This window comes from Sminthopsis crassicaudata, chromosome 3 (genome assembly GCF_048593235.1).
Source record: "Sminthopsis crassicaudata isolate SCR6 chromosome 3, ASM4859323v1, whole genome shotgun sequence".
In the NCBI taxonomy this organism is placed as follows: Eukaryota; Metazoa; Chordata; class Mammalia; order Dasyuromorphia; family Dasyuridae; genus Sminthopsis; species Sminthopsis crassicaudata.
The window spans coordinates 362,334,000-362,353,363 of NC_133619.1; the positions used below are offsets into that span (position 1 = coordinate 362,334,000).

Sequence of the window (19,364 nt, forward strand, 5' to 3'; positions counted from 1 at the left end):
GAGTTCCCTAGATGAGGCAAGAAGAGGACAAGTATTTCTTAAAAATAAAAAAGGATGAGATTGAGTTTCACTTAGCTAATTTTCTTCTGGCCTCTCAAAAGTGACTTCAGCCCACAAAGATTTAGAAGATAGATGCTAGATGTGGTAGTTTTAAAATCCTCCTCAGTAAAATCTGAAATAAAGGTGAAGATGTACTGGGGGGCAGGAATGGGGGGAGAGTTATCAGTTTTCCCCAGCTGTGTTTCTGGTGGCTGCTAATAACCCCCATGTATCATCCTGTTCAGCTAGGAAAACGTTCTGACTGGTGTTAAAAATGGGCCCCTGCATAGTTTGTGGCTCATTCCCTTTGTAGCATGTGCAGAAAGCTTGTTGTTAGCATGCTGTTTGTGTAATTAGGGTGGTTAAGATTGTATGGGGTCTACCACAGGTCCTGAAGAGTGATTGCAGTTCAGAAAAATCACCCACCTGGCTTTGCGCTGATTTATGGCCTGCTTGGTTAATAGCCCTGCTTAACACAGGAGTTTGTCGAGATTAAGTAATTGCCTTAAACAAAAGTTTATTATCTTTAAGACTCTGCTGATGAATGTTGAGGAAATCAGGTGATAGATAGTCTGTGATTTCCAACCCACTCCACCCTACATGTACATTTAAATAAATTAAAATATGCACTTTGATTAGGATAAAAAGTGACCATGAAATATTATCTTAAGGACACCCAGAGGGATCTGGGCAAATGAATGCAGAGCTGATTGATATGTCAGAAATTTGAAACTATTCCACAGCACAAAATGGGCCATCTTTGATGGAAAGACTTGATATCACTTCTCAATACAAATCAGCTCAATTGTTTCTATTGATTCACTTTATTTAAAGATGCCATATTTCCTGAGGAATGCTAAATATGAAGAAGAGAGCCCTGGGATAGACTTAGAAAGGGACTTACTAGGCAAATGCTTCCTGTCTCAAGTGGTCAATCTTCCATATATCCCCTTGAAGGAAAATATGAAGTACTAAAGAATTAGCAATCCTATTAATGACCCCTTTCCTATAGGGCCTAGATAGAAACTGCAGTCCCAGAACAATGTATGGCTAGTTCATACATCGAAAGCTTTCCACAAACTTTCTTATTCTCCTACTTCCAACTCTATATTTATCTAATGTAAACATTATTTCTCTATTTTAGATGAGGTACTCATTTATAATGTAATTCTGTTATTGTCACTTCTATGCCTGGGCTTTGTTCTTGTCCATTTTCATCACTTCCCTGTTATTCCACATGCATCCATTTCTTCAAAAATTAGGTCAAAAATTAACTCTACAAAACTTCCTTGAGCAACTTTATTCCTCTCTATAATCATTTTCTTGCTTTATATGCTCTTAATTTATATTTAATTTGCATGAATTTACTTTAGTTTTTGGATTCTCCAATACACACCAGTTTTGTTTCCCAATTAATTGTGAGAGCCTATGAGGAGACCCTAAGTCTTCTACTCCTCTATTTCTCACTATCCACTCATCACTCAACCTCTTGCAATATGGCTTTCATCTCTACTACTATTATGAAATTGCTCTCTACAAGATCATCTGCAAGCTCAACAATCATAAATAATGATCTTTACTCAATGTTCATCCTGTTTGATTGTCATAATATTTGAAACTACTGACCATTTCTTCCTTGCTACTCTCTTTCTTTGGCTACTTTGAAATGCTTCTACCATAGAACTTGTCCTTCCTCTCTAAGCTTCTTTCTTAAGCTTCCTTCACTGCTTCCTCTTCATCCTGATACCCTTTTTCTTCTGTTCTTTCCATTCCCTCTCTTGATGAATTCACCCAACATATGGTAAAATATCAGAATTGAGAGAGACTTCCAAGATAAATGAGTCCAAACTATACCTGAAAAGAAATTCCCTCTACAACACTTCCAAGAGGTAGTTGTTAGCTCCCACTTAAAGAACTGGCAAAGTACTTTCTATCTTTTCCGGCAGGCTATTCCACTTTTGATTAGGTTCATCTTTTATGAAGTGATTCTTTATATGTATATTTGCAACCTCTTAGCTCCCATATCTTCTCCATTTGAAAAGTACCTTTATACCATTAGTCCTAGCTCAGGCACAGTAGTTTGCATTTGCACAAAATTGGAAACTATTTTTCCAATTTACTACTTTTTTTAAAATCTTATTTTAAGTTCAAAGAATCCCTTATCTTAGGAAGATTGAATCTGCATTATCATTCTTATTAAACTGAGGGTGAAAATGAGGTTCAGAGATGTTTTGTGATTTACTCAAATCACAGACTTAGTGGCAATGCTCAGACCTTAATCATTCCAGTCCCAGTCAGGTCTAGCCTCTTGTGCTCTTAGTTAAATCAATGCTGCTTTTTACACAATTATCCTCAGTTCAGTACAATACATATAAACCGCTGTGCCAGCAATCTATTAGTTAGCATGTATTAAGCATACTAACAGAGTAGTGGAAATGGCACTGTTAACTCATTCTAAGTGATGTGTCAACTTTTTTCTCACAATCTAGCACAGTAGGGAAGCAATGCCCTTGTAACTGAGGGCTTCAACCATCACTTCTGGAAGAGGACTCCAAAATTTCTATTTCTAAGCACAAATACTTCCCTAAGCTGCAGACCTCAAACTTCAAATGCTTGTTAGACAGCTAGCCTACCAAGTCAATATATTCAAAACTAAATACCCCTCCCCAAACCCTGTCTCATCACTCTTCACACTATACCATATTGCCTCTCGAAAACTTTTAATATCTATAGAATAAAATCTGGCAAAGTCCTTCCCAATGTAGCTTTATTCCTCATTTACCCCAAAGTTAAGCCAAACTTAACTACTCATTGCCTTCTCCTGCCTTTATCTAGAAAGGACTCACTCTGTCTCCCTCTATTGACATCATCTATCTGCTTCTCCTAAAGCCCAACTTATTTTCTATTTCCTTCCTTCCTGCTTTTTAGGATCTTCCTAGCTAGAAATTATCTTCCTTTCTTAAATTCATCATAAGTTCAGCATGAAACCCTCTAAGCCAGGAAGACTTGTGTTTAAGACCTGCTTCTGGCACCCTAGGCTTTGTGACCAAAGGTAAGCACCTCAGTGCTCCAGGTGACTTTCTAACACTAAGTATCAGAGGAGGTGCCAACCTGCAATGGTTGAGGAAGTTTCCTCACCTGAGAATTCCCTATATTAATTCTATTTGTCATTTCACAAGAGCTCTCTGGGTGCTCTCTGGGTGCTATAATAGATGAGATTATATGAATAATTTATATATCTTCTATAGTTACAAAGTTCCTTAGATATGTTGTCCCACTTGATATTATGGATATATACATATACATGTGTATGTAAATACTATCTTACATTATGTGTGTATTGTGCATGCACACATACATGCACACACACAAAGACACATATCTAGCCTTTAGCAATGGGACAGCATATAAACATATTATCTTACTACTTGGTAGTTCTAGAATTCTGAATTAGGAGGGGGGGAAATATTATTAAATGGTTTCATAGCTGTGGTCAGATATAACTGCATCAGGGCAGTGGCTAAGAGGTAGGTGGTTTGGTTTGGGGAGTTATTTTATTTTTTAAAGAGGAGGAAAAAACCACAGAGTTATGGAATACATGATTCTTAATGGAATGTTTTACTGTTTACAAAAACAAAATGCAAACAAGAGGGCTGGTATCATGGTCAGGATCTCTACTTCTTCATTAGTACCGTACCCTACCCTATCTCACAGCTAGGTGGTCACTCCTCCCACACACATCCCATTTTAATGCATGTGAGTGCTTCAACAAGAAGGGCTTCCTAAAAATATAACTGCATAGGTGAGTCAATAAGAGGTTTCCCTTGCTTCCTGAATCAGTTAAGTCACCAAAACCCTCATGACTGCAACACTGTTATTATTTAATAACTGCTAGAGATTAAACAAACATATTACTGGTAAGTACAGCCTGAGGAGCATCTCTTCCAGAATCTTTGGCCTATATGAGGCAGTCTTTATACTATTTCCTTTGTAATAAAAATCTGAAAATATTCTATTGGTATGAAAAAAGCTCTCAACAGATATCCTGTTCAAAGGCCACATTGTATTGGCTGGACTAGGTCTAAAGTTGCAAAAGATATGACAGCAGAGAATAAACTTCCAACAACTTCTGCCAAATTGAAAAGGTTTTGAATGTCAGTCCAGGAATGGAGTGTGTCTCTAGACCAAGAAACTGGCCTTTCTAGGCACACAGAGGGTCATCACCAAGAGCTGGCCACCAGCCCTTTTGTTTTGTTTTGTTTTTTGCTGAACCATTTATTCTGGGGTAGAGGAGATTGTGTTGAATGTCAGCAGAGGGAATAGCCACACAGATGAAATCACAGATCCTTCAAAATGAAAATTTCCGTAGCTGTTCCAATATCTGCTAACATGATGAGGGGTTTAGTCACCTAAGCCTAAAACCACTACACCTTAACATCCCAGAATTTTAGAGTGAGACCAGTCCTTTAATAGTTATGGACACTAAGGTCCAGAAAGATTGTATAGTTAATGAGTGAGGGAGATGTAACTAAAAATCAGGTCTTATGATTGGAGTCTCCTATTTTAAAGCAGAAAATCTTCACTGGGTTAGTACTATGACTATTACCATTACTCAGGCAAAGTTCATCCCTGCAGATTGTATGTTATAGAAAAAAAAAATGTTCTCCAGGTTGCAAAGTTTTGCAATAGCCCATGCTTGGTGACCAATACTATTTTTTCTTCTTACTGTTTCCTCATCACTAGGCCCAATGAATCAAATGTAGAGAACACACTTTCAGGAGAATTTAACCGAAATATAACAAGAAGTAGAGTTTAACTTATTTATGTTCAACTGTATTTCTTTTAGAAACAACCAGAACTAGGAGAAGGCAAAGCAGATACAATGTAGCAGAGGAATGGAGAATTTAACTTAGGGGTGCTTTTTAATGAGAGCTCATTTTGTTTTTCATAAATGCACACAAATGCATAAATACCAGAAAATTACATATGTTTTATATCATGCTGCATATATAACAATGAAGGCTCTAAACTTCTAGTGGCCAACACAAGAAGCACAATTTTCAACCTTGTTTATGGAGCACAAATGCTTTATACATGGGCCCAGAGCCAAGACATGAATACATTCATTAGTAGAAGTGAACTACTTACAGAGCCCACATCTGATCACCATTGGTCCATAGCTTAGCATAGGGTAGAAGAAATCTTGCATTTCCTTCCAGGTCAAGAAGTTCAATCATCTGATTGAACAGAATTTTAGAGCTAGAAATCCCCAGGCCCAGAGACTTACAAACTCTGGAATGCCTTCCAGATTCCTGCTTTGCACATATAAGGCATTCAATAAATATTCATATAGCATCTAGCATTGTTTAAGCATGCAGTACATGCTCCTCAAGATTTTTAAAAATTAATTATGAGAACTGGAAAAAGCTCTAAACTGGGAAATTAATTTAATTAATTTCATAAATGCACATACTATTGCATTAAATGCACTAAATTAGAAAACTTATGGGTCCCAATACCTGATTGTTCCATATTTTGATATTAATTCCTTTGTCTTAATACTGAGATCTCAATTGAAATGTAAATAGAAGGCATATCCCCATTGTGGATTAATTTATCAATCAAAACATATTTATTAAATGACCACTATATTTCAGGTACTGAACTAGTTGGGGATTAAATTGGGGATAAAAAGACAAAAATAAAACCATTTTATCCCTCAAGGGGCTACTCCTTTCCAAGGAGAGGTTTTGGGGAAATGGAGAAAACTTAAGAGGTAGGTGCCTAGGGAGGCAGAGAGGAGGCAATGACATTAGGTAAGGGCTGAGGATGGGTGAGGGTAAGCATAAAAAAGACATCTAAGAGACACCTATTCTCTACAATATTGCCAAGGCCCAGCTTTCTCTGATGGGGTTCTTTTCCAATGTGATTATAGCAGGTGGCATAATGCTGCCATTAGTAGCAGGCCTTCTTGAAGTACAGTTTGAGCTTGCTGAGGTTGCAAAACTGAGCTTGTTTCCCTTTTCACAACAGATATTTACCCTAGCTCTCAAGATATGTGCTCTCTAAGAAACATCAAAGATTCTGGGATATCTGAATCCTACTAGTCCCCCTCATTCCAGAAGCAAGAGGAAAACTGATTTTATTGGCATAGCAGGATTTGTTTATTAGAAACTGCTGCTGTCCAATCATTGTGCTCCTGGGCCAACTGCCCCCTTCTCCCCAGCAACATCTGGGCTAGAGAAGCTGGTAAACATTAAATATATAAAGCTTGGCAAAGGGTTTTAGGGAAAAGAATACTAAATGTGAAGTATCTGTGATTTGCTCTGCCTCTTACTAGCTATGTGAGTTGACATGGATGATTTCCAAAGTCTCTCCTAGTTCTAAATGCTGTGATTCTGACATGCCCCATCTGGTAATGGAAACCTTGGTGTGTTTCTGATCCCATATCTCCATCATACCTCTTCCTTCAAGATCCCATCAGCCATGAAGTTCACTTTAAGACCCCTCTGATTGGAGGCTGGAGTAAAGAGCTCCTCTCCAAGCCTCTACTTAAAGAAGGTTCCCAAGCTAGCTATCTCTTTTGCTCTCCTTTAGAATTCTCCTTCAGGCTCGGGAGGTAAGCTTCCCTTCCCACTGCACTTCAACTTGTATTTGGGTCTAGGTAACACAGTGGATAGAGCTAATCAGGAAGATCTGAGTTCAAATGTTTATTTAATATGTGACCCTGGGCAAGTCATTTAAACACTGTTTGCCTCAGTTTCCTTATCTCTAATATAAGCTGAAGAAGGAAAAGACAAACGATTGCAATCAAAAACTCCAAGTAGGGTCAGGAAGAGGTGGATACAACTGAATAGTAATAAAATTTGTAATCCCAGCACCAAAGCAAAATGCCTGATACATAGTAGGTATTTCATAAATGTTAAGTGACTGCTTCACCCTATCTGTCCATATGCTTGGTCTGACAAGAAGGGAAAATGAATTTTGGTAAAACTTAGCAAAACTGTCTAAAAAAGAAGAAAGGAGGTGGAGGGAAAGGAGGAGAAAAAGAAACAAGCATTTTACAGCACTTTAAGGTTCATAAAGCACTCTACATGTGTTATTTCATTTGAGCCTTACAATAAGATTATTAAACAGGTACTCTTACTATCCCCATTTTACTGATGAGAGAACTGAGTTAAAGTGACTTGCCTGGAATTACACAGCTCATAAAATAGCCAAGTCCTTGTGAACTTGAGTCCCATGTTCTTTCAATTCCACCACCTAGCAGCCCCATTCAGTTGCCTCTTGCTTTTTTTTTTTAACGCTTCAAGACAACCAAGAAATGGTACATAAATTCAAGTGTGGTATTATTCAACTCACTGGAGTATTTAAGGATCATAGGATGTTAGATTTGGATTTGGAAGGAGTTGAGGTCATCTGGTCTGCTCCCTTCATTTTATAGTTGAGGAAACAGCATCCCTTGGGATCCCAACTTAAACTGATAACAAAAAAACCTAGCAACAACAACAAAAATCAGTAATGACCCATCTCCTCTGCTGAGCTCAGCTTAGCACAAGACCCCTTATTTGGCGCTGGATTAGATCATCCAACAGTAGAAAGGACTGAGGAGGCTGGCTGAAGGGTAAGATCTGTTGGCATTTTAATAAGCAGTTTAACTGGGCTAGCTTCTTACTAGATTGACAAATGATGGCACTTTTCCTGTCAGATATAAGAGTCATCTTCAAGGCCCAACTGGCATCTCATCTGTGCCTTGGCACTTGGCTAAATGGTTTTAATTAGCACAACAAAAGGAATGTTCACTAGACAGCAAACAACCCCAAAGGGATCAGCTGTATTTAATAACTGTCTTGATGGGAGAGCTTAGACTAGCAGAATAGGAGGTGTGGGAGAATATTGGGTTCTACCCTTACTTTTGTTAGGGAGTGATTTCCAGCAAAGCTCAGCCAGCCTGTCACCTGTTTATTAAGTACCAACTGTATGCTCAACTCTGTGTTAGGTGCTAAGGGAGAGTAAAAAATAAAGAGAAAATAGAAATATAGACACTGTCCTTGAAGAGCTTATAGTCCTTTTGAAGAGACAAAACATTAACAGCCAAAATGTCCACTTAAAAGTTAACCCAGGGGGCAGCTAGGTGGCGCAATGGATAGAGTACCAGTCCTGAATTCAGGAGGACCCGAGTTCAAATTTGGTCTCAGACACTTAATACTTCCTAGCTGTGTAACCCTGGGCAAGTCACTTAACCCTAATTGCCTCAGGAAAAAAAATAAATTAACCCTTTAAGTCTTTGCTGGAAATTACTTACTCTAATTTTATGCATAATGCTAACGGAAAAAAAAAAAATCAATAAACCTGAAAACTAAAAGAAAACTTGTAAAATTATCTAACCGCATATTTTATTTTACAGATGAGGAAGTGGAAGCTAGCTGGATCACATATGGGGAAGAAAGAATAGAAATGAAAAGAAAAATGCTATTAATAGCATTGAGCTTTTGGCCTACAGTGAAGACGATGACAGAGAAATTCTAAAAATTAGTTTAAAGAACTCAGAATGTATAGTTAATTGTTGTTCAGTTGTGTCTGACTCTTCACAGCCAGATTTGGGATTTTCTTGGCAAAGATACTAGAGTGGTTTACCATTCTCTTCTCTAATAATTTTATAGATGAGGAAACTGAGGCAAATATGGTTGAGTTACTTGGCAAGGGTTATATAGCTAGTAATCAAATGAGGCCAGATATGAACATTCAAAGATGAGACTTTCTCATTTTAGAGCCAGCACTCTTATCCACTATACCATCTGCCTGATAGTTGAAAAGACAACCTCCATTTGAAGAGCTCCAGTGAAGTAACTCATTTCTCCCTTGGGTAACTCATTCTATATCTGCATAACTCTATTATAAAGCTATGCCTTTTATCTGCTTCTCAATAACTTTGTGCACTGATCCTGGTTTTGCTTGCTGGGATCAAAGCAAAACAAAACTTTTCTACATGAAAACTTTTCCCAAACTTAAGGACAACTAAGCCCCTCCTCCACCTTAATTATTTTCTTCTCCAAACCAAATAGCCTTGTTTCCAACTGATCCCCATATATTATGGGCTCCATATTCATGGCATTTTCCTCCTTTTCCTTATCTGGTTTCTTTTTAGTGTGTCAATGTATGGACTAAAAATATATTGCCAAGAATTGAATACATGAATCCAGATGTGGTCTAAGGCCAGCCACAAAAGAACTATGATGTGCTTTGTTTTTAAAATTTCAATTCTACTAGTGAAATCCAAGGTCCTATTACTTTGTTGTTTTAACTGCCACATTAAATTATTGACTAATTCTGGTATGTTAGTCCACTAAATTACTCAGATTTTTATCAAATAAACTGTTGTTTCAGCAACGTATTTGCCATTCCATACTTCTGCATCCATTTTCTTTGTATTATGTAAAATTATCACTACTAAATGCCATCTTGATTTAGATTGGGCCCACTGATTTCATCTATAAAAATGATCTAACATATTAGAATTCCAGTCAAGATTCATGGAATTCAGAAATGTGATAAGCATTGCCATCCATATCCTCAAACAAGTTCCTGATAAAAATATTCAATAGGAATTGGAGCAAGAACAATGTCTTATGACAATCCTCCCAGTTTCACATTGATTTATTAATCATCACTCTAAGGGTCTGATTATCAAACCTACTCCCAAATCATCTAATCACTTTGTATAATCCAGGTCATATGTGTATATTCTGTTTACAAGTCTATCATAATAACCTTTGTCAAATGATCTGATGAAAGCCAAATATAGCATGTCTTTTGTATTGTGATCTGCTAGTCTAGCAACTCCATCATAAAGGGAAATTTGTTTTTTTCCTGATATACTTTATCCTTAATAACCCCATACTGGCTTCCCTTTTAAAGAAACAGAATCAGAACCAGAACCAGAACCATGCATTAAAGAATTTTGCCTAGGGATCAAAGTCAAGCCCTCCACTCAGTGCAAAGACTTTACCTTCCCCTTGTTGAAAAGTTAAGTACCACATTTGTCTATCTTAAGTCCTTCACATCTCCATTTTCTTCACATTTTTCAAAAAATCACCAATAGTAACTCAGTTATCACATCTACAGCCTCTTTTAGCACCTTGCAATGTTGTTTATCTAGGCATTATCTAGGATAATATAAAGTGGTGTTTATTCTCTTTGAAATTGGAAAACTTGGGGGTAAACAAAAATTATCAATTTACATAGTACAGTGAAAGGACTCTGTATAGAAGCCAGAAGACATGAGTTCATGTCCCACATTTAAGACTACCTACATAACTAAAGGCAAATCACTTAACTTAATCACTTAATCTATCTCAGTTTCTTCTTTAGTGAAATGAGAAAACTAAACTAGATGACATCTAAGGTCCCTTCTAGTTCTAAATCTATGATCCTAACAGGTGAAGAGATTAAAATAGAATTTCAAGTAAATTTAGAGAAACCTATAAATATCTGAACCCCACTAGGCAATTAAAGAAAATATGGAATATCTAGGAAATAGCCTCTAACTTTGAAATATCTTCAGAGAACACAACCATAATCTCCCACAATTTGTTGATGCTTTTTTAGACCAGGGAAAAGAGGTGTACTGTGGTAGTGATTTAGTATGGAAGTTCTAAAGTTTTTTATGTACTAAAAAACAACAAAAGAAAACATTTTTTTTTAAAAACTTGGTCTTGATGCTTCCCTGAAGTCCCTGCGGGTATAATATTAATTCTTTCCTTCAGAGTCTTAAATTCTTCATTTGTAAAATGGCAGAGTGGACTTAGAGTCCCTTAAGTTTAATGTCTTATGAAGCTTAAAATCACTGAGTGATTCTCTTACTCTCTTCTTACTGATCTTGAAATTCAGTGCCTTTCTTTTATCTCTCCTGCTCCTTCAAACTCCCAACCCACATATACTCTTAGTCTAATGCTTACTTTTTCTGGTAAAGAAAACAGAAACCAAATGGGGGGTGAGTATTCTGCTTTCTATCCAATATCCACTATCACCACCACATCTATTCTAAAAACAGAACAACGGTCCCTACCCTACATGATCCCTTTCTTTCTCATCAACCTAGCTCAGAACTATCATTCCTTTGTGAAATATAGGACACTGACTTGGAGTAAAAAAATCTGAGTTCAAATTCTGGGTTCTACCACTATCAGGCCCTGTGGGCAAGTCATAGGGTTGGTGTGAAGAACAAATGAAAAATGAGAAGCAGTTAAAGGTCTAAGGAAGCATAAGGCACCTTTATTAATTTTAGTCAAAGGGGTACTGGAATATTTATATATATATTCTTATATAATATCATTGCCAAATCAGAATCCTGTAAGAATTTTTAACATCCAAATCTGTGGTGAACAGCATGCTATCAAATGTCTTGTCAAATGATACAACATCTGCCCTCAATCATGGGGCTAAGTCAAGAAAATGAACTTTCCCCAGAGTGATGTGCCACAGATTAGTCCAGCTGTGCAGATCATCACAAACACAAAGACATGAGCAAAAGGAAAAACTATCTCTATGGACATGTTGCTGTAGGCTGACACTAATAAGGAACTCGGAATTGGTCTGTTCATGTACTAGAATTGTTCATGGAATGATCCTGAAGATTATGGAATGGATAAGTCATTCAACAAATATATAGTACCTATTTTCATTCTTTTGACTTTTCCACCGTGCATCAGCTGATTTCTCCCTCCACCTCTGATGTTCTCTTGTTTCATTAGTGAATTGCTCTTGAAACCACCATTTAAGTAAGGACCTAGACCAACTATGCTTCACTCTTTGGACTCTGCCATCTTCTTGTTCCCCTTTTAAAATAATCTTTTATGTGATAAAATTAATTATAATGTAAGCTCCTTGAGGGGAGATAGTCTTTTTTTTAAATTCATATTTATATCCCAGCACAATCCCTGGTACATAGTAAGTACGTAACAAATGCTTGTTGACTTGACTGGACTATGTACCAGGCACTAGCTTAAGCACTATAGTGAGTAAAAGGAAATAAGATATAGAACTATTACCTTTAGGAAATCTACAATCTAGTAGAAAAGGAACACTCATAGGATCCAAGGATATATTGCTAAGACCTCTCGAATTGGTAGGTAATAGGAGAATTGTAGAGGAGAAAAACACTGTACAGGAAGGCTACAAAAATAGGGGAAATTGAAGGAAAATTTAAGGGGAAATTAATTCCTACTTAGTCCATAAGTCAGGGAACAACAGAGCTGTGGTTAAAATCACCCTACAGCAGAAATTCTTAATCTTTTTTTGTGTGTGTTATGAACCCCTTTGGCAATCTGATGAATCCTATGACTCTCAGAATGTTTATAAAATGCATAGGATTAAAAAGAAAACCAATTATATTGAAATAAAATTATACTTTCCTCCCATGTACACTCTCAAATCCTCTGAAATCTATCTACAGATCTTGGGGTGGTGAGTCACAGGTTAACAACCACTACCTTAGAGAATATAGAACAGCCATCCAACACAGGTGCCAAGGATTCATGGGGCAGATGAGGATATATATTCTTTCACTGAATATCAGGACTCATTTAATAGCCACAGGACCTTTAATTTCTAAGAACACTTACTTTCAGGATGGACCTGACTAAGGACTATCTGAGCTAATCAAAATAGAAAAGCAATAAATAGTTACTCCAAACTCCCTTCCAAGTAGCAGGCTTCCCTGGGAGCTATCCCTGGTGCTTGTCTCACACATTGAACCCAATCTGCCTTGTCTGGTCCATCTAGTCCAGATGTCTGTTTGTTGAGCAAGTCTTAAATCTGCTTTAGTTTTAGTTTCTGTCAAGATAGCAACCCATTTAGTCAAAGTTCCAGCTTCAGTCCTATCAGTAATATTATCTACGCTTTGGTCTGACTAAACATACTTGCTCATTTAAACTTGCCAGATCCATGATTTACCTCAACATTTTGCCTGGTTTTCTCTACTCTAGTTCTCAACACCCCATTATAAGACCACAGAACACAATTATATTCAGCCATTGCAAAGTGACTTCAACATTTGCTACAAAGTAAGCAATGTTGTCGGATGATCAGCTGTGAATGACTTTGCTATTCTCAGACATACAATGATTCAAGACTACTCTCAAGGATTTATGATGAAAAAATGTTATCCTATTAGACCACAATATAATTATTTATATAAATCACAGGGTTTTTTAAAAAAAAACATTTTTGTGTTTTAACTTTTTTTACATAATGCATCCATTTGACAATCTGGTGAAATCAGACTAAAGTTTTCAAATGAATAAAAATCAAATAATAAAATAACATTATGTAATAAGTATTAATAAATAAATCAATAAAATTAAAGAGTTACAAAGGAAACCAATTATATTGGAATAGTTATCAAAATATATTTTAAAAAAGAATTCATGGTCTCAAAATTAAAACTTTGATCTAGATTATAGTTTTATTTATTCTTAAAATCCAGGGATGAAATCATTCACTTTGCAAAAAACAAAAAACAGTCCCACTTCTGTAAATGTCAACAATATACCAAGACTAAAAAATATATATTTCTTCTAAGCTAAGTGGAACATTTGTGGTACATTTTCATCGAATCATCTTGAGAACCACAACATTTCAAAAATAAACAGAATTAGGTTTAAAAGACTTCTCAAAAAGCCCCTAATTTTGTTTATTGAGAGGGGAAAATAGTATTTTTTTTCCAATTACAGGTAAAGATAGCTTTGAACATCTTTTTAAGTAAGATTTTGAGTTTTAATTTTTCCTCCTCTCCCTTCCATTTCTCTTCCCCAAGATAGCAAACAATCTGATAGAGGTTACACATGTGAAATCATGTAAACATCTTTCTACCCTAGTCATGTCATGAAAGAAGAAATAGAACAAAAGGGAAAAGCCACAGCAAAAATAACCCCAAAAAGTAAAAATCGTATGCTTTGGTCTGCATTCAGACTTCATAGTTCTTTCTCTAAATATGGATATCATTTTTATTAATGAATCTTTTGGAATTATTTTGCATCATTGTATTATTGAGGAGAGCTAAGTCACTCATAGTTGTTCATCATATAATATTGTTATTACTGTGTACAATGTTCTCCTGCTTCTGCTCACTTCACTTAGCGTCAGTTCATGTAAGTCTTTCCAGTTTTTCTGAAATGCCCAGCCTCTCATTTTTAGGTGAGAAAAGTAGACTTTGAAAAACAAACACATCATTGACTTTATGTCATCCTCTCTGAGACAAGAAAGAAATGTGCAATTAAGACTGCAAGTAGCTTTAAAAGTCAATCAATCAGTATATATTTATCAAGAATCTACTATGTGCTAAACACTGTGCTAAGGAGACCAAAGAAATACCAAACAGTATTCTTCATTTTTTCTGAGAACTTCCTGAGATAATGGATACTGAAAGCACATAAAGATGATTTTTTTAGATAGCTTTTTTAGAGTTGGAAGGGAACTTTAGAAATCACATAATCTGATTACTCTTAATTTTATAGATGAGGAAACTGAGGCCCAGAAAATTTAATGAGTGGATTAGTGGTAGAGCTGGGGTTTCCTAAACTAGACCAGGCTTCTTTCCACTATGCCTTCCTAGGAGATAGGCCAAGAGGTTATGATATACTTCTTTGCAGAAATGTCCTGAATGAATAAGCACTGGACTAAAAGACTGAAGAAATTATTTTAGCCCAGATACAATATAAATTTTGAAAAGTCATATACCTTGAGCTTATATATGTAATATACATATCTGTAATATGAATCAGGAAAACCTTGGTTTGCATTCTATCTCTAAAATATAATGGCTGTAACAGGACCTCCCAAGTAATTTATTTTCTCAGTGCTCTATGTAATGTTCTGAAACTCTAAGTTCCAAAGAATAGGACCAATATTCATTGATAAAGAGATTTTCCTTATCAAGAATTTCTTCCGTATATATATATATGTATGTCTATACCCATATGTTTAGATGTCATATGTATAGATACATGTGTATCTATGCTGATGTATATAGATATAAATCCATATAAATATAAATGCTGATCTATATGATATAAATATAACTTGTAGTAAATGATTTATAAAGTCCCTTCTGTTCTTAAGATTTCTCAGCCTTTGGTATTAGCAAAATTGTGGTCAGTAAAGTTTGCCTTAATTGATGGTAGGCTCTCTTTCCAAGTAGCATTCTACTCTTTGAAAAGCTTCCTCCCCTTTCCTGTTCAGGACCCTAGCATCTTCCTTCTTACAAAACCAACTCTCAGGAAAACATGTACCATTCATTTACATCTCAGCATGAATTTAAGTCACTCCTTCCTCTCTTCTAGGAGTATTTGAATGTTAAACCTTATTCAACTTTCAATGTTAAATAAAGAATTTCCTTCCCCGGTCTGAATTTCTGGTATTCTCAAAGAGCAGTTGGGGTAAGAATTTGGGGGACAGGAAGATGGGGTAAACAATTTCTTTGAGATCTAAAATCACCTTATAAATCACCTTATCTGAACTTTCTGTACCCTACCACTTATTGGTCAAGCTAGAAGGCAGATGTGGTCTAATTAAGTTTAAGATAGGAAATTATAAGGTGGTGTGTGTGTGTGTGTGTGTGTGTGTGTGTGTGTGTGTGTGTGTGTGTTCAGGTGAGGGGAAAGGAAGGATGAGTACCTGATATGGAAAATACTTTTCCTCTGGCTTGAATATCATATCCATGAGATCTAAGAGAAGCCAAAAACTCAAAAACCAAAAAAACAAAAACCAAAACCTGAGATTGATCCATTATTGACTGCTACTCAAAATCAGTTTCGACTTTTATGAATTCAACCAAGAGAGCATCCTGATTCAAACGCATAATTCCTAGAATCACTATACATGAGTGCCTGCACTTTTGAAAGTTAGAACTTCAAGGCAAAGGAGGAAGGTGAGGAAAGACTGGGTATAACCCTGCTTTGAAGATCTTATAATGTTGCTTCAACTAAAAAATACTCAAGCCTTTTTACTCCTTCCTACTAAGAACTAAAAAAACCCCTTTTATGGGCCCCATCACTAGAGGCCCTGGGGGGAGTGAAAGGTGACATAAATGACTGCTAATACTTGCAGGCACATTTACTGAAACCTTTTGACACAAAGGATATTTTTATTAGATAAGTGCCCTGTGTCGGTATCAACTGGCAAGTTTCATTGCTCACATTTCAGTCCTGCAAAAAGCCTTTTTCAATCACTGTCTTTGGTGGCGATAAACCTTAATGGCTGAGGGAGAGCTCCAAGCAAAGCACTCAAAGGTGCCATCAGACTTGATAGTAGAAAGGGTAAAATGCTTTCTTGCCCAAACCAGCAAAGAAGTTTCCCAGAGAGGATGATGAGCACAAAACAAAAATAAAACAGTTAAGAATGTTTTGAAGAACCTTTTTCTTACTAAATTATTCCATTCTCTCCTCTTTTCTCTTTTAAGAACAATTTTCTATCCCATTTTAAAGAGTCCAGTATTTCTCCTTCGATTTTCCAAAGGTTCTAAACAATGTAGTGGGAAGAGGATGGGTTCAGAGAGGGAGAGAACAAAGAGGAAGATTGTTGGCAGAATATAAGAAAACCTTTCCATACTAATACCAGTATTATTACTATAAATAATAATAATAAATAACTTTAATAATTAGAATTAATAAATAATATTTAAAATAATAATACTTAATACCTGTAAATAGACAGCACAGCAGAATAGTTAAGGGTGGGACTTTGAATTAGGAAGATCCAGGGATTCAAATCTCACCTCTGTGTGACTAGTTGGGCAAATTACTTAACTTCTATATTCTCCAGACTTAAGTCATAAGAAGGTTTTACTCTGTGATGAAATTACAGATCACTATTTCAACAAAATCCACACCTATTGAGCTGTTCTTCCAGGCTCCCTTTCTGCTAGCATGTTCTCATAACTCTAGCTCACCTTAGTCCCTCTGCCTTCCACTCTGACCTTCTTAGTGTTCACAAATCTTAACAAAGATCCAGACTCACCACTGTAATCAAGTTATATTCACACCATGCCACCACCTATGCATAACTGATCTATCTCTCTTACTCACTATTTTGCCTCTAACTATTACTGTCCACCTCCAATGATGAGAATAGTCATCAAATCAGAGCTACCATTCCTAGAAAGTACATGGCTAGCCAACTGCCCTATGACTCTACTAATTATCCCTTTGGCTTCTCTGACCAAAACACCTTTCTTTTCTTGACACCATTGGAATGTCTTTCTGATAAAAATGTAAGCTTCTAGAGGGCAGAAATTTTCCTTTTTATATTTGCATGTTCCTGACTTACTGTAAATGTTAGATCAATGCTTTTCCTCGTTTGTTTACTGCTAATGCAAGTAACATCAATCCTCTCTTTCTTTTGAAAGTCTTAATACCTTCTACTGTTATTACATATGCCTTATGAAAAGAATGTAAACTCCTTTTTTGAGAGATATAAAGTAGTACCTTTTTTTATCCTCATAAAATAAAATAATAGAAGAAAATAAAAGAATAGCACTAGGCATGTGGTAGAGAGGCAGCTTGGAGGCTCTATGAATAGAGTACTGGGTCTGGAGTTAATGATTGGGCTGAGTTCAAATCTGACCTTAAATACTTAAGAGCTGTGTGATCCTGAATAAGTTATTTAACCTCTTAATACACTAAAGAAGGAAATGGCAAACTGTCACCAAATGGCATGGTCCATGAAGTCATAAATCATAAAGAGTTAGATATGACTTTATAACAACATAGAAATAGTTGAGGCATAATCTAGCTCTCTCTACTTTTGGGGTAGCTAGATGGAACAGTATCTAGAGTACTAGGGCTAGAGTCAGGAAGACTCATCTCCCTGAATTCAAATATGGCCCCAGACACATATTAACTATGTGGTCCTAAGCAAGTCACTTAACCCCATTTATGTCATCTGTAAAATGAGCTGGAAAAGAAAATGGCAAATATTTCCAAGTATCTTTGTCAAGAAAACTCCAAATGCAATCACTAATATGACTGAACACCACCATTACCACCCCATGGTAGATGCTTAAAGAACACTTGCTAAATGAATGAACAATTGTTGATGACAGATTGATTTCTCATTGTGTAATCAAAATTTCCCATCATTCTCTAATGAATGAATCAACTTTTTTCTAAATTTTTATCAAAGAGACTTACAGGGAAGTAAACAGATTCTAGGATATTGAAGAAATTTTTGCTAAGTTTAAAGGATAAAGTTACTGCATTCTTATTGATGTCCAGACCCAAATATGAACAGGCTCAAGGAATTTGGAAGATAAGCACTAAGAGCACTCCCTAAGGACAAGTCTATTTAATTAGTTCAGTGTTTTAGAGAAACTTGTGAATTGGGTTAGTTTTGAGCAATAGTCTGAAATGTGTTCTATTTGAATTCTTCTGATTAGCTGTCTTCTATTCCAAAATTGCACCTTATTTAGGCTGTGGGAACGTAGGTCAGGCAAGTTTCCTGCTTTCATCTCATCTTATATCCTTCCCTTAAAACTTAAGAAATAGTTTTATTTTTTATATACATATATATGTATATATATATATATGCATATATATATATATATATATATATATATATATATATATATAGAGAGAGAGAGAGAGAGAGAGAGAGAGAGAGAGAGAGAGAGAGAGAGCGCTTTGGATCCATCAAAATGACCATCATTTGCCACATGCAAATATCCACATAAAATACTGCTCATCCTCCTTTATGCAACAAGACCAAAAAAAAATCATTTCTACTTAGGAGATGAAAAGAAGAACAGCATTGGGCATCAATTAAACATTCTCTTTGAAATGCATCTGCATTGTAGATTGCTGAGAATGAACTTCAACCTCTGACAAGATATGAACCAGATGCCAAAACGTTTGATTTGCACATCTCCCAATCACGAATTAGTTATCAAGGCAAAATGCCAGAAATCTAAGGCAAAGTAACCTGGAACAAGTCTGTCTGACATTAAAATTAGAAGCTCATGGCATTAGCCACAATTCAGTTTTCAACCATTACACACACATGTTATGGATTCTACATTAGATCGTATTGTTTCCTGTGTCTACAACTTTGTTAACAATGACCATTTTTGTCTGAAATGACTTGTTCTCATCGCTTCCTTCCATTTTACCCAAGCTCTATATATACATTCTTAAGGTTCATCTTAAATTTATAGCCACATCCACAAAATTTTCTATGACTCTAATTTATTTCTCTCATAGATTCCTATAGTACTTAGAGTCTGTATCACATAATTGAGCACTTAATTATAAACTGGGTTTTTTGGTGTGTTA

The 19,364-nt window shown here is 36.0% G+C and overlaps 1 protein-coding gene across 12 annotated transcripts in view; it reads right to left on the minus strand.

The window, feature by feature from the left end:
- Positions 1-19,364, minus strand: part of GLI2 (GLI family zinc finger 2) — a 401,511-nt gene that overhangs the window by 153,888 nt on the left and 228,259 nt on the right. The gene's annotated exons all lie outside the window — the stretch shown is intronic.